Raw genomic sequence first — 13,977 nt, 5'->3', positions numbered from 1 at the left:
ATAACTCTAGGAGGTTTCGTGAAAAAGCTACAAGCATGCCAAAATCATTTTCAAGCTAACTTTACCACGGTGTGGGCAATGCATTATCTCAATCACCTGCTAATTCGTTTTACACCACGGTAAGACAGGAGATGTTAGTGGGGCTTAGTAACATCTCTTCCAGCAGCAACCTTTTTTTTTCCAAGAAGATCTCCATCAAGGTACTGGCCAGGCTAACACCCACTTAGCTTCAGTGGGTTGCCAATTGGGAGTTGTAGGGTGACGTTGTTGCTGGCGTTGTGTTAATCTTATCAGTGTCTCAAACTGACTTTACTACAGGTGATACTGATTACTAATCCCAGAGACTGTATAAACCTATCCCCCCCATAATTTGTGAATCATTCCTCAAAAAATGTTTGTCATGTGAAAATTAATTTCCCCTTTACATGTAAAAGATTTGTTCCTGAGGTTTAAGACATCACTCATTATTACCTTTAGAGTATGACATACTCAAATTAAGAACACTATTGCATACTTATAGTCATTCACCCACTGAACTTACTACAGTGGTTAACATGATACATAAAATGTATATAAATAGTAAACTTGAACACTGACACAGCACATCTAAGAACTTTGCAATACAAACAACTTTCACTGGCTCATCTTCTTCTATGCTTTTTATCACTTCAGTCAGGGATGTTATACTTATTTTCTTTGCTTTTGTAACACCCAGAGTACTTGAAAGATTTTGCTGACATGATGTTCAATGATAAAAATCACAAAGTAAGCAAGATTGCAGTGGAAGCGGCTACAAAGGGAAGCACCTTTTTGTAGAAAAAATGGCTTCTTACAGGGAAAAACATTAAAATAAAGATTTCATTGTAGATAAAATTGTAAAACAAGTATTTCTGTAGTGAGGGATGGGTATGTGTAGTTGCACATTTATTTTCACCTATTGTTTAACAATTTTTAACAGAACAAAAATTTATGTAGTGTACACAAATCACCACTCTGCTATTTTAATTTATTATGATTAATAATACACATTTCATAATGCTAATGGCTAATTGCATTTTAAAGTGTAAAATATAATTGTAAGATAAGCACAAGCGTTGTAATATAAATAATACCATGTAACAGGTTTGACTAGTATTCCAATACTTTGTGGTACATATGGCTCACCTGATGTACATTTAAATACATCCCTAGCCATTCCTAATGCACACCTCAAGGCACCGCAGTGGGCTGTGCATTTTAAAAAATATTCTGTAGTGCGACTGGACTACTTTGTAAAACCACCAGGTGTAACAGTGAGTGCTTAACGTGGTGTGTGGAAGCTTTTGCGCTGTCACCAGAAAATGCCTGGTTTCAAATCCCAGTCAATGGTGAGACCCTTTAAATAATCTTTTTCCAATTATAGAATTTAAATTGCATACTGTTTAGACTTCTATTAATTTTAATCTGTGTATTACAGTATGTTAAATAGTAAATTAATTTAAAAAGAACGTAGGTCTTTTTTACAAAAAACAAATCATTCAGTTGGATATATAAAAAAATATTTGTTATTATACAGTAGCTTGTTGTGAACACGATGTGCTTCTTTCAAGTTTACATCCGCTTTGAGATAATCTATATTTTGTCTTAATTCAAATTTCAGCAACAAGTAATCAGGAAACAATTTAACTTCAGACTTTGATGAAAAATATACTTCACACATATTGTACTGCAGTGGCTTTAAAGCATTACTATTGAGATATTTGGAAGAAATACCACTCATTCTGCGTGGCTGCATCTGTATAGCCCACCATAGCAATTACTATAACATTCCTGCTATAAGGAATTATGACAGTTTGAAATTTCACTTTAAGGACATATGAAAAAGGACTTTTTCTGATAAGCAATATTTGGTTTGGTATATACTGTATGTTCCATAGTATGTTCCGACCTTAGTCAGGTCGTGAGAAAAGTAATTTTATGAAACATCACGTAAGAGTCCTGTTTTGTATTCCACAGTAACCTTGACCATATCCACACTCTTTATAGAATTATAAGCTAATTATCAGCTTTAGTGCTGCCAGATCATGTGACTCATAAACTTTATTTGATTTTGGACTAAAATGCACATAGGCTACTATCCGCCTATTGTTTTTCTATTATATTTTAAATTAAACACTATACTATAAACTGGACTTTTCTTTACTAATCTGAAATATTTATTTCAGGTACAGAAACTCTTCAGGAGTCTTCTTCTTCTTTTTCATAAGACAGCTTTTGACGAATCTTAGACAGATTTGTCCAGAGCTGGGATAAAGGCATACATGTTACACACCATTTCTTTGGATAAAATAATTAACTTTGACATACTTTTCCAAAGTAATAAAATTTAGAATCTCTTCGGAGCAGTAAACATATTTATTGCAATCATAATTTTAATGCATTATTCAATTTCAAAACGGAATGGAAATCCCAGCAGTCTGTTAAGTATTCTCTGTTGGAAATACAGAACAGTCTTGCCTGTGTGGGTAGCCAAATGGACTGTGTTGCTTGCTTCCATGTGAAGATAATCTGTTTATCAGGAAGCAATAGAACTAGGATGAAATGAGTTAAATTAATGCAAGGTTCAATCATTAATATAGAAGACTGCTGTGAAGGCAAAAATGCAGGCAGAGCTTTTTGATTACATTTTTTCTCAATTGCTTACATGCAATTCCTGAAAGGTTACCTTATTTTCAAAACACGTAATCCTAACTACACAAAAATAGCATGATTTGAGACCCAATTTATCCTTTATGATTGTGTTCAAACAAAATGAAAATGTCAACTACTGTGTATATTTGTGAAAATCCAATCAATGCAAATCTTTGCAAATGTCACACACACACACACACACCAAATAAATAAGTCTTGTAAAACAAAATGAATTAATTAGTTCACAGTTGAATGCAACTTATCCCATGTTTGTTCAACCTCACCTCATAGGTACAAATCCTAACTGCAGAACTGTTCAACTATCAATCAATACTTAATCACACATACTGTATATAAGGTTACTAGTAGGTTAGCATGTCTGAAAGATGGAGCGGGAACAAATAATTGGAAGAGATAGAGGGATCTGAATGAGTGGTGGTAGTGCTGTCAGAAGGGGAAAAACAAGGTGAGAGTGTACAGTTATCTCTGATTAGTTGCTGTCATTGTTCATACTGTATTCCCACCATAGGTCGCCTGTTAGTTTTCCAGGATCTGTATCCTGGATAAAAACTGTTAGGACCCTAACTGGCTATTTGTTGTACTGTGTGGAAACATTGTTATGTACAGTAACACCACTGATACAGTAATTAAATTTTCAATGATTAGTATTAGATTATGATAAGTATGATCTATTATTAGTTAGAGGTAAGGTAAGTAGAGGAATAGGGTCATACTGATGTTGCTATTTAGTATTTTGCATGGTGCTGTTTAAATGCTAAGAAAGAGAGTGTTTAAAGTGTCTCAGTGTTTAAACAAAAGAGTGTTTTACCAACACACTGTTGTTCTTTGTGGTAGACTTGGATTTTGAGTCATGTGATAAATATTTTGACTGCCTTAGGGCCTTTTTGACTGGTAATCTGTTATTTTCAAACTAAAATAGAGTTTGGGGATACTGTACATGTTCACTGTTTCAACTTTGTCAATACTGTTGTAGGAATTGCATTTAAGCACAGAGAAAAACTGCAAATATCAGGCATGTGGTATGACTGCATGTAGATAAGAGGGTTTCTCAAAATTGATCAGGTCATCTGATAATGATAATAATAATGATAATAGGTTGATAAAAAGCTATATTTTTCATTTGAAATTTACTTACTAAAGTTTATGCTGTTTTAGTAAGTTGTGCGCAAAGGAGCAAGATCATTTATAAAAATTCTTGGCAGCTTATATGTTACAGTGACATGAAAAGGTTTAGAAAAAAATTGTGTTTTGGATTGGGGAGGGATCTTTATTGGACATTCCTGGTTAACACATAGTTTGCCCTACTGTACATGTAATTTTCATTTTCTTTTGTCAATAAAATAAAGAAAACCAACAGACAATAGATTTCTGAAAATGAAAAGACACATTTTACTCATTTTACTAAATCTAAGTTGTATGTTACAATCTCTGGTGATTTTTATATTTAAATTTGAAGAAATTGCCTTTTGCATAAGGAATGCAAAACATTCCTTTTCTTAAGAATATAACAGAGCAGAAGAGACTATTCAACCCTTAAAAGCTAATTGGTCCCAGGTCTGTTTCCAGTTATTTCTTGAAGAACCTGTGGGAATAGACTGAAAGCAAATTGAGTTAGTTTATTCCAGACACCCGCGTTTTTTTCTTTAAAGAATTACCTACAGCTAACCCAGGGGTCTGTAGCTCTAGTCCTGCAGAGTCACATTGCCTTCTGGTTTTAATTCCATCAGAGTTCTAAATGACTTAATTGGGTCACACAATCAATTGCTTAATTAGGGGGATTTAATCTGCTTTCCAGACCTGGGATCATTTATTGTTCAAGGATACCTACAAAACCTGCAGGACCATGTCTCTCCAGGACCAGGAACTAACCCTGAATTAACCAGATTTTTAAAAAAATATATATGATTCACAGGAAATTGTAAAATGTTAGTCTTGATTTTCTTCTTAGAAAGTACAGGCTGAAAACAAAGCCTCATTTAATGTGTAAGGACTATATGAATTAAAAAATGCAGAATAAATTTACAGTGTAATAGTGTAAGAAAAATAAAACATATGGTAGCAAGGTAAAATGTACTTTCTTATATACTGACAACTTACAAATCTCCTTGGACTAGGAAAGCAAAACTTTTAGATGACTTGGAAAGACCTTCAAAATATTCATACTATTTTTTTAACTATTGTTATCTATGATAGTCTAAATTTTTAATTTAATTAATAAATTAATTATTATTCTGGCTGAGTAACAATTAATATGCAAATACCCTGGCAAATAATGTTTATAACATACTAATTTGCATACACTCTGAGCTTATTAAGCAACATTTACACATAAAAAGTAAATGACTTTCTTGAAAGTTTTTTCATGTATTAAAAACTATGACTCACAAAGAATTCAGTGTTATGCATTGAATATTTCTACAGAAGATGTTATGCTTAACTGCATTATTTTCATTTTTTAATTAAAAATACTCTGCTAGTATTCCTACATATGCCACCCAGCTGTTATAATACTGTACTATACTGAACAAACTATGACTTCAATTACATTGCAGCCTTCAAATGTGCAAAAAGTAAAGGTCCTTAATTAATACAGCACAGTTTTTTATAGCCTCTTGTCAAATACATGGACTTTCTACAGGATAGAGTGGGGAGCTGTGTCAGCATGTGAAGCAAAGTAACAAGCCAATGTTAACTGGAAGATGAAACATAAAAAAGCAGGAGAAAAAAATCATGATTGTGATGGTGGAGTTTTCTTCAGGTGTGTGAGGGGAATATATGAGAGAGCAGGAATGCTACTTTAGTAAGACATATTCTGTTTTACACTGATTTATTTATTTGCTGATTATTAGATTTGTGTTCAGTCATGTTATTATCTACAGTATACTGCTCTAGAAATGCCTGTAGGACAAGGGAACACCCTAGTGTGCCAACTGTAGGCCTTATCCTAAAATGACATGACTGAATTAATTATTAAATCATGTAATATTGCTGAATTAGGAGTGTCTCACACGTTGTACACAAGAAGAATGCAACCACAAGGTGAAAATACATTCTGGGTAATTTGTTTGATTTCCATTGAATATGTCCCTCACATTAGAATAGATAGGAAACATTACATAGTCAATTTAAAACAGGCTGAGGACCATGTGTTAGATATTAATGCTATATTTAAAAGAGGTGAGAGTGGAATTATTTATCATTTACATTGCTTTTGCTTGTGCACCTGGTGTGTAATGTTTTCTACGTTCGTTCATTTATATTATATTAATTATGAATATAGTTCTAGATAATTGTCCATTCGTATTCTCACATGAGACATTCCCTAGGACTGGAAACTCATTTGTACCTGGTCTGCAACGATATTTGCATGACAGCTTGGGTAGAAAACAGTTCAACCAAATCAAGTCTTAATATTTTCTTGTGATGTAATTTACTTTTAAGGCAGCAGGAGATATAGGGCTTTGGTACTCAAAATAGATTAAAACTCCAGCTGTTCTTATTTTGCTTCCATCAAATTCTACCATGAGATGAAATTTTGAGAATATTGAGATTTCACAACCTCTAACTTGTGGGTAGATTGGTTGGTTGAAAATTCCATACTGTTGTACAGTTTTACTCGGTTAGGAACAATGGATTGTACAGTGGATTTATTTGTAATGTATATGGAAGACCTGAAAAATATGCTGCTGCAGGAGGTCCAGGTGGACCTCTTTCCTTTTCATCAGTGTTTTCATAGGTCCCTCAGTATGGTCGCTAGGGATACCATGCTTTAGAAGCTGACCTTAAATCAAGGTCCTAACTATTTCATGACCAAAGATCCCAAAGCACAGTTTGTAAGAATAACAATGTATACTCTGGTGCCCTAGCTAAATTCCACTTTTAAATTAATTTTATTATTATACTGTTATGGGCGACACAGTGGTGCAACTGTTAGCATAGCTGCCTTGCAGCGCGGGGGCCCTGGATTCAGTTCATGGGGTGCTACATGTGTGAAGTTTTATGTTCTGCCCATGTTCGTGTCCATGTGGGTTTTTCTCTGGATACTCTATTTTCATCCCACAGTCCAAAAACACTCCTAATTAGTTAAATGGATGAATGGGTGACTTACAGTGTTCACACTGTATAACCAAGAATAAAAGAAGAACTGTGTTTTATAGATATGTTCTGTAGCTTATATCCGAAAGAAACATAAGAAGTTACAAGCCAGAGGAGGACATTTGACCCATTTGGTAGAAGTAACGAATGGATTCAAGGGTCCAGCTGTTTCTTGAAAGAAGCCATGGTATTGGATTCAATAACATGGCTGGGTTCCTTGTCTCATACCCTTATGGGTTATGAACTGCCTCCTACTCTCAAGTCTGAATACACTTCCCCAATTCCCCAGCCTTATGAGTATATGGAATCATGTGGTTGAAGCACTTTAATATAAACAGAAGGCGGCTAAAACTGAGCCAACTGTGAGCCAGAAGTGTGGGAGGGAATGTGTGCCAAAACATCTCTTCAATCGATTGAAAAAAATGCCTCACTTATTCTTACACCTCCACTACAAGACGGAGGAAAAGATCTGACATCATGAACAAATGGCAACATCAGGAAGTGAATTCCAAGTTTTGTAGAATTTGACATTTAACTGTCTTTGTTAGCTTTTATTATTAACAATGGTGGTGGAAGTAAAAAAAAAAACTTTTTTCTTAAACATACTATCAAAAAATACTTTTTTCTCAAACATAGTTGCTCATAGTCAGGAAGATCAACTTCACCATGGGAATGAAGCCTGGGGCTTCAGCTCAACTTTTGATATGTGCCAGTCGCTCTAAACTAACCTTAACCTTATCAATTTGCACATTACAGCTCAGTTGTAAAACTGAGTTTGAAAGTATAACAAAAAATTGTGACTAGGAACTTCTCAAAAAGATTGGAAAGTAAGTGAATATAATTATTACCGTACTGTATGATTTTTCATACTAGCCCATATGTATTTATATACTGTAAAGATGCGTTGATTATCAGAGAGCATGTCTTTTCATATTTTTATATCATGATAATTTCAACTGTGTACTTTGTAATTTATTATGCTTAAATATGGCAACAGTACAGAGTGATAGTTAGAGCCCTGAATTCTGAACTCATAATACTATGGATTCAATCCCAGGTGCTTCTGTTGTACTCTTGAGCAAGGTACTTCACTTAGATTGTTTCTGTAAAATGCTCAGCTCCATGAATGGTTACACATGTAATGCACTTTGGATAAAAGTGTAAGTTAAATTAATAATAAAGCAATCTATTGAACATTAGTTGATATTCTCTCTGTCATTTAAAAAAAATAGTCTGTGTTGTAGACAATGAACAAAATAAATAGAAAATAAGCAGATCAACACAACTGGTAATGAAAACTAATTTATGTAAAGAAAAAGACTGGGAAAGTTGATAGCATTTTCTTCTGAGCCAGACTTTCCCCAGAGCAGTCACAAACCGATCAATGCAGCACTTAAATTCCAAATGAAACTAGTCTAAAGAAAAATGGATTAAGGTTGTGGATAAAGTGCAGGAATGGTGGAAGCTTTACTGTTCTCTAAATATTCTGAAAGTGAAATAGAAAATCTTCTCTTGCTTAACACATAATAGAAGAGAAAAAACATAAATCAATAAGAATGCATTGGAAAAAGCCTTTGGAGTCTGCAAACATGGGAAACAAATAAAGCTAAAAGGTGTTCACCAGTTTCAGCAACCATTACACTGTATTTCAATGATAATTCATACATAAAAGAATCTAATACATTTATGAAATAAGTACACAAAGAGGGATAAAAAAGGATAAAATAGTTTAAGGTTGCTGTAAATATTTGGCTAGTGATTTACATAAGAGCTCTGTAGGAGGCAACCAGAATATGCATAAAATTTAAATAGTTTCTCTTTTATTCACTATGTAATTACACACATACTCCAATTACCAAGTTGCATGAATGTAGTTTGCATATAGTCACAACATGTGGAAATGAGGGAAAATATGGGGAAACTTCACTGAATATGCAGACAGGGTTACATCCGGGTGAAGAAGGATGACATATATGCATAATAAGGAGTAACATTGAATAACATGTTCTGGATCAACCTTCTGTGAGCTTGTATGATATTACAGCCCATGTTTTTCCAATACTGACTGAATGACCTGTGGACCCTAGCTGAAAACAGTAATTCTATGCAAAACTACTTAAACTGATTTTTCAGCAGAACTCTTGATATTTTCTCTGTGACTAGCTCTGACTTCTGTGATTGTGGCTTCATAACTAAATTTTCAAAATGTGTCAGGAGTCTGAGGGAAGGGAAGGAAGAAAATGGAATATCATCCATTTTTTATTATAATTTTTGACTATCAATGCTTGGTGTTTACTAATTTAGCAGTTTTAAATAAAACCTATTTCCTTGCACAATTTAAGCACAATTAAATTAGTGGAGGTTTAATAAATTTTCTACATTCAACTTGGAATGACTCTCTTCTCTCTTGGTGATATAATGTTAAATTATCTTGTAGATACTGTAAGGAAAAAAAATACTGAATACAATTCTGTGTATTTACTTAAATAAATAATGTACATGCCATTTACCGGTTAAGCTGTTTATAGTGAGGGGCCTTGCTATTATTATTATTATTAAATATATAATAAATAAATAATTTCCCCGTGATTGGGTGGGTTTCCTCTGGGTTCTCCAGTTTTCCCCCACAGCTCAAAGATGTACAGTACAGAACTGGTACAGTAGGTTAATTGGCTTCTCAGAAAATTGTCTCTAGGTATGATTGTGTGTGTGTCTGGCTTCCCTGGACGGACTGGTGTCTAATCCAAGGAGTACCCTGCCATGAGCCTGTTATTTGCTGGGATAGGATCCAGCTCCCCACCAACCCTGAATTGGAAGAAGCAGTTAGCAAAAGAGATGGATGGATCTCTTTTTTTTAACATAAATCACATACTGTAACAAATGCATATGGACTTAATACTGTACTAAAAGATCTTTTCAGGCATACGAGACTTACTAATTAGAATAATGTTATTAATTTACTTGACTGACACAAAGTGACTTACATTAAATACGATTACCTGTGTTTTTATTTATTTTATGTTATTCTTCTATTATACTGTTACAGCTTTGGGTGACTGAGGAGTGTCTCTTAGCTTTCAGATAAAGTTTGTGACACTTGGAAGAGTAAACACTTCTAACTTCAAAGCGGAGAGGATATTTGCTGAGCTCTAGGGGTCCCTTAAACAGAAGCAATTGTAAAATTTACCTCAGTATACCTACTGTACAGTAGGTAAGTTGTGGATTAACGATTGTCAAGGAGCAGTACAGACACACACAATATAAGATCACATTAAGAGCACATAGAGAGGGAAAGGAAGAAAGAGAAGAAGCAGAGACGAGGGAGGAGTCTTGAAGCTTGTGCTAGGCGAGAGCCCCCTATTTCATTATCATCCAAACCAAACCTGACTGGAGCTAAGTATCTGAACCTTATTAGAGAGAGCGTGTTATTCTGTTTTAGGGAACTTTGGTTTCCTGGGTAAAATATACCTCATTTAGAAACATCCTTCCTGCTTAGTATGTATTTGTATGGATAGGGATATAGGCTCCCATTTATTTTGTGGCATCCAGGGGGCAGAGAGAGAGATTTAACTGCTAGTTGCTTTACATTTAGTTAGGAGCTTATCTCTTATGTGGCCTCTGAAGGCATAAGAGTTTAATGCTTAAAAGCAGTCTAGGGTTTTCTGGGTGACCAGAATGTTAGGCCTCTGAAATGCCTTGTTTGTAAATACTGTACATTGAGTAACTTGTATGTTGTATGTTTTGTTGTGTGTACTGCAGTTTGTGGTTTGTCATTGTAATAAATATTTGTTTAACCAAGTGTGCCTGGATTATTACACTTCTCAACAAAGGTGTGCCAGAGAATAATAAATTTACGTGCCTCTAATTACACCAAACAGCTATATTGCTAGAAATCACAAATTCACAAGTTGGGGGTTATGAATAATTATTTTACTTATTGACTAAACTGCTCGGTCAAATCCTGATTTTCACCAGCTTCGTAACCCCCCCCCCCCCCATTTGTAACAATACTGTACCTTCAGTCTTTTAATATTTTACCCTGCTTATTGTGCCTTATCTAAGGATACAGTAACCCCTACAGTGAAAAGAGTGTGAACTGTTAGCATTCAAATGTTTTCAAGCCTCTCGAGTGGCTCAGCCAGTAAAGGTGCTCTACAATGAAAATGTTTATTGACTTTTTTGTAAAACCAATTATTTTTTTCATTAAATGAGATAAGTAACTCAGCTGGGTTTTTTTTCCTCCACAGTTCACGTGTACACCGAGGTCTCTCTGTAGTCCCTTGTAAGCTTTTGGCCAAGATCATCTTCTCAGCCAGGATTCGAACCAGACATCTCCCTGTTTCCATGGTCGCCATACACACCATGTGATGTGCTGTTACAGTGAGGTGAGCCCCCCCACCAGACACAAATCACTGCTTTAATACACAGTTGGAAAATGTTCTTATTTAAAATACCTTTACTGATATTATTTTTAACATAAAGAGTTACAGTTTATTTAAGGTCCAATCAACACACCCAAACAAATAGAAATTGTATAATGTTTAGTTCATGAACTGAGTTCTGTTATGTATTCATACAAGCTCTTTATTTACATATTAATTTATAGAGGGTGGGGATTGATAAGTAAGTGCATGTCAAGGACATTTTGAAGAGTTTAAAAGAAATAAAGGTAAGTCTCTCAGAGGTATAAAATATGGAAAGTGAGTTTTAGAATGTATGAAGTATTATCTAAAACATAGTATGTGTGCATTCCTTTTTTTTAATACAAACAATATTCTTGTACATTTTCATGAATTTATAGGCATATAAATACGTATACTTAAACTAAAAAAGGGAATTTAGAATGGGTGGTGTACAATCCAGTGTTTATCCTGCCTTGCACCTGCTGCTTTCCTGTTGCTTTTATCCAAACCTGTATTGGATAATGTGGTTAGAAAATGGGTGGATGGGACTTACAATGGGCAAATGATCTAAAACCAGTGATTTATTCTTCTTGCTTGCAAATAATCAGTTTTTCATAAAATAGCAGGATTAACAGAATAGGTTTGTTAAGTATGCCATACCATTTAGGGTACATATTAATGAACTGCAGATGCTTTCCTTTCCTTTCACTTAAGATAATGGGACCAAAGAATCCTGTTTCTTGGGTTACAGGGATCTGAATTAGGACAACTGTATTCCCTAATTAATATTGATGACAATGATTCTGGTACAGTCATGTACTGTAAATGGATGACACTAAAATAGAAAGTTTAGCAAACACTGTTGTAGCAGAAAAAGTCCCTAGAGAAAATTCTAGACTGTGTAGAAACGTGGAACCTGGTAATTTTGTTTGTAATTTTGTTTGCACTCTAGTTGTATGTAGAATGGCTTTACATTTTCTAAACCAAACCAGTTTCTTAACAACTGTTAGTAAACACACTTGGCAATCACAGTCCTACAGGTTAATTTCCTGATGAAATTAGCCAGCTACATACACTTGTAGACCTAGGCTTATTCCCTTCACAGTATAGTAAAATGGAAGAGGCAGAATAATTACAGGCCCTTTTGGGAAGTATGATTGGACTTCGTTAGTCCTAGAGTTGCTTTGTTTTAGAGTTGTTTTATTTATTCTGAAGAACTTTAAGATTTCCTGTATCCATTCATTCTCAGCAAACATGGCTCTGACTACTAAGTCCTCAATGGCAGATAAGCAGAGGATGATACATCACCTGGAATATCTAAAAAGCTATTCTGGCAACTGAAGGCTGCATCACAATGAGAACTGCAATCATTTGGGTGTTCATGCCATTGCGTAAAGGTTGGGTTCTAACAAGATATGTGGCATCTGGTGTTCAGTTATTTCCTCACAAAAAAATATGTCATTCACAAGAACTATCCATTCCCGGTACTGTACATTGTTCTAGTCCTGTGAAAACCATCTAAATGAAGAGAAAGCAGATAGTGATGCCCGGAACCTCCTAGTCATGATCTAGCACACAGGTAACTTTTATAAGATCATCAGAAACTTTGGTTGAAGGAGTAGTGTGTTTTCTTGGCTGTAACTGTGAACTATCATTTTTGAAAGAGGATTAGAAAATTTGTCCTAAACATAGTCTGCCTCATCACTCTTGGCTAAATGAAAATGTACAGTAAATGATCTCTTATCGTGGTCAAAGAAAATGAAAGAGTGTATTAAAATTTGGGACCATCAGGACCCCTATGCTGTCCAGACAATCACTATCCAGAATGTCTCACTGCATTTGTAGCTCAAGAACTCCAGAGGTCATATTTCAGAATTAATACCCTGAATGAAACCCACTGAACTCAAGGAACAAATAGGTGCCAGTACTCTTAATTCATAGAGTTGGATTTGCTGTCAAGAATGAAAACACCAGCTCAACCACCTTGAAATTGTCTGTTAATTCTTTTTTAATCATGACTATTCTTCTCAAATTTGCAGTGAATCCATGTTTAATGTAATCCCGAATTAGGATTCAAATACCAAAATCACTTCAATGACAATCTTGACCAATTTTTGGGGGAAATCACAAAGCAGGACAAATAAATTCCACATGTCTACTTCAAACCTAAGGTTGAAAGAAATGCCAGATTCCTGAATGAAACTATTGGAAAGAAAGTTGTAAACGCGAACTTCAGTAACATTCTTCTCCTTGAAAATTTAAGGAGCATGGGATTATCATCACAAATACCATGCTTTTCCTGAAAAATCCACACCTGAAAAATCCTTTCAACATCTGCATTCCAAACACTGGCACCTTCTTGATTATGATTGCCAGTGCCTGGAATCACAAAGTTCTTTAACAGGAGCAATGACAGAACAATGGCTACAGGGCTGATCACCATTCAGTCTTTACAATTATTTCCTTAATTCCCCAAATTTCACTTATAGAGGAACTAATGATATTGGAATGATTTTGGCATTAAAGGATCTCACTAAAAGAGACAGTTTTCAACAAGTTTCAAAATAAATATTTCCAATGTCTACAAAGGTACACTTAGAATTTATGCTACAATACGCCGCAATTGCTTTGACAATAATGGTCAGGTGATCACAAGTATAACATTTTCTACTAAGGTTGTAAGCAGAATGACCAAGCAGACGAGGCTAACCCGTGGGCATTGGCAGAAATTTTCAAAAGGAAAACTCATGACAAGAAGAACAGGGGGCAGAGAGAGAAAACTCAAAGG

The sequence above is a fragment of the Atractosteus spatula genome, chromosome 6, assembly GCF_055471065.1.
Source record: "Atractosteus spatula isolate fAtrSpa1 chromosome 6, fAtrSpa1.hap1, whole genome shotgun sequence".
Classification (NCBI taxonomy): Eukaryota; Metazoa; Chordata; class Actinopteri; order Semionotiformes; family Lepisosteidae; genus Atractosteus; species Atractosteus spatula.
The sequence above is the reverse complement of the archived record's forward strand: the minus strand, read 5'-3'. Positions refer to the sequence as shown.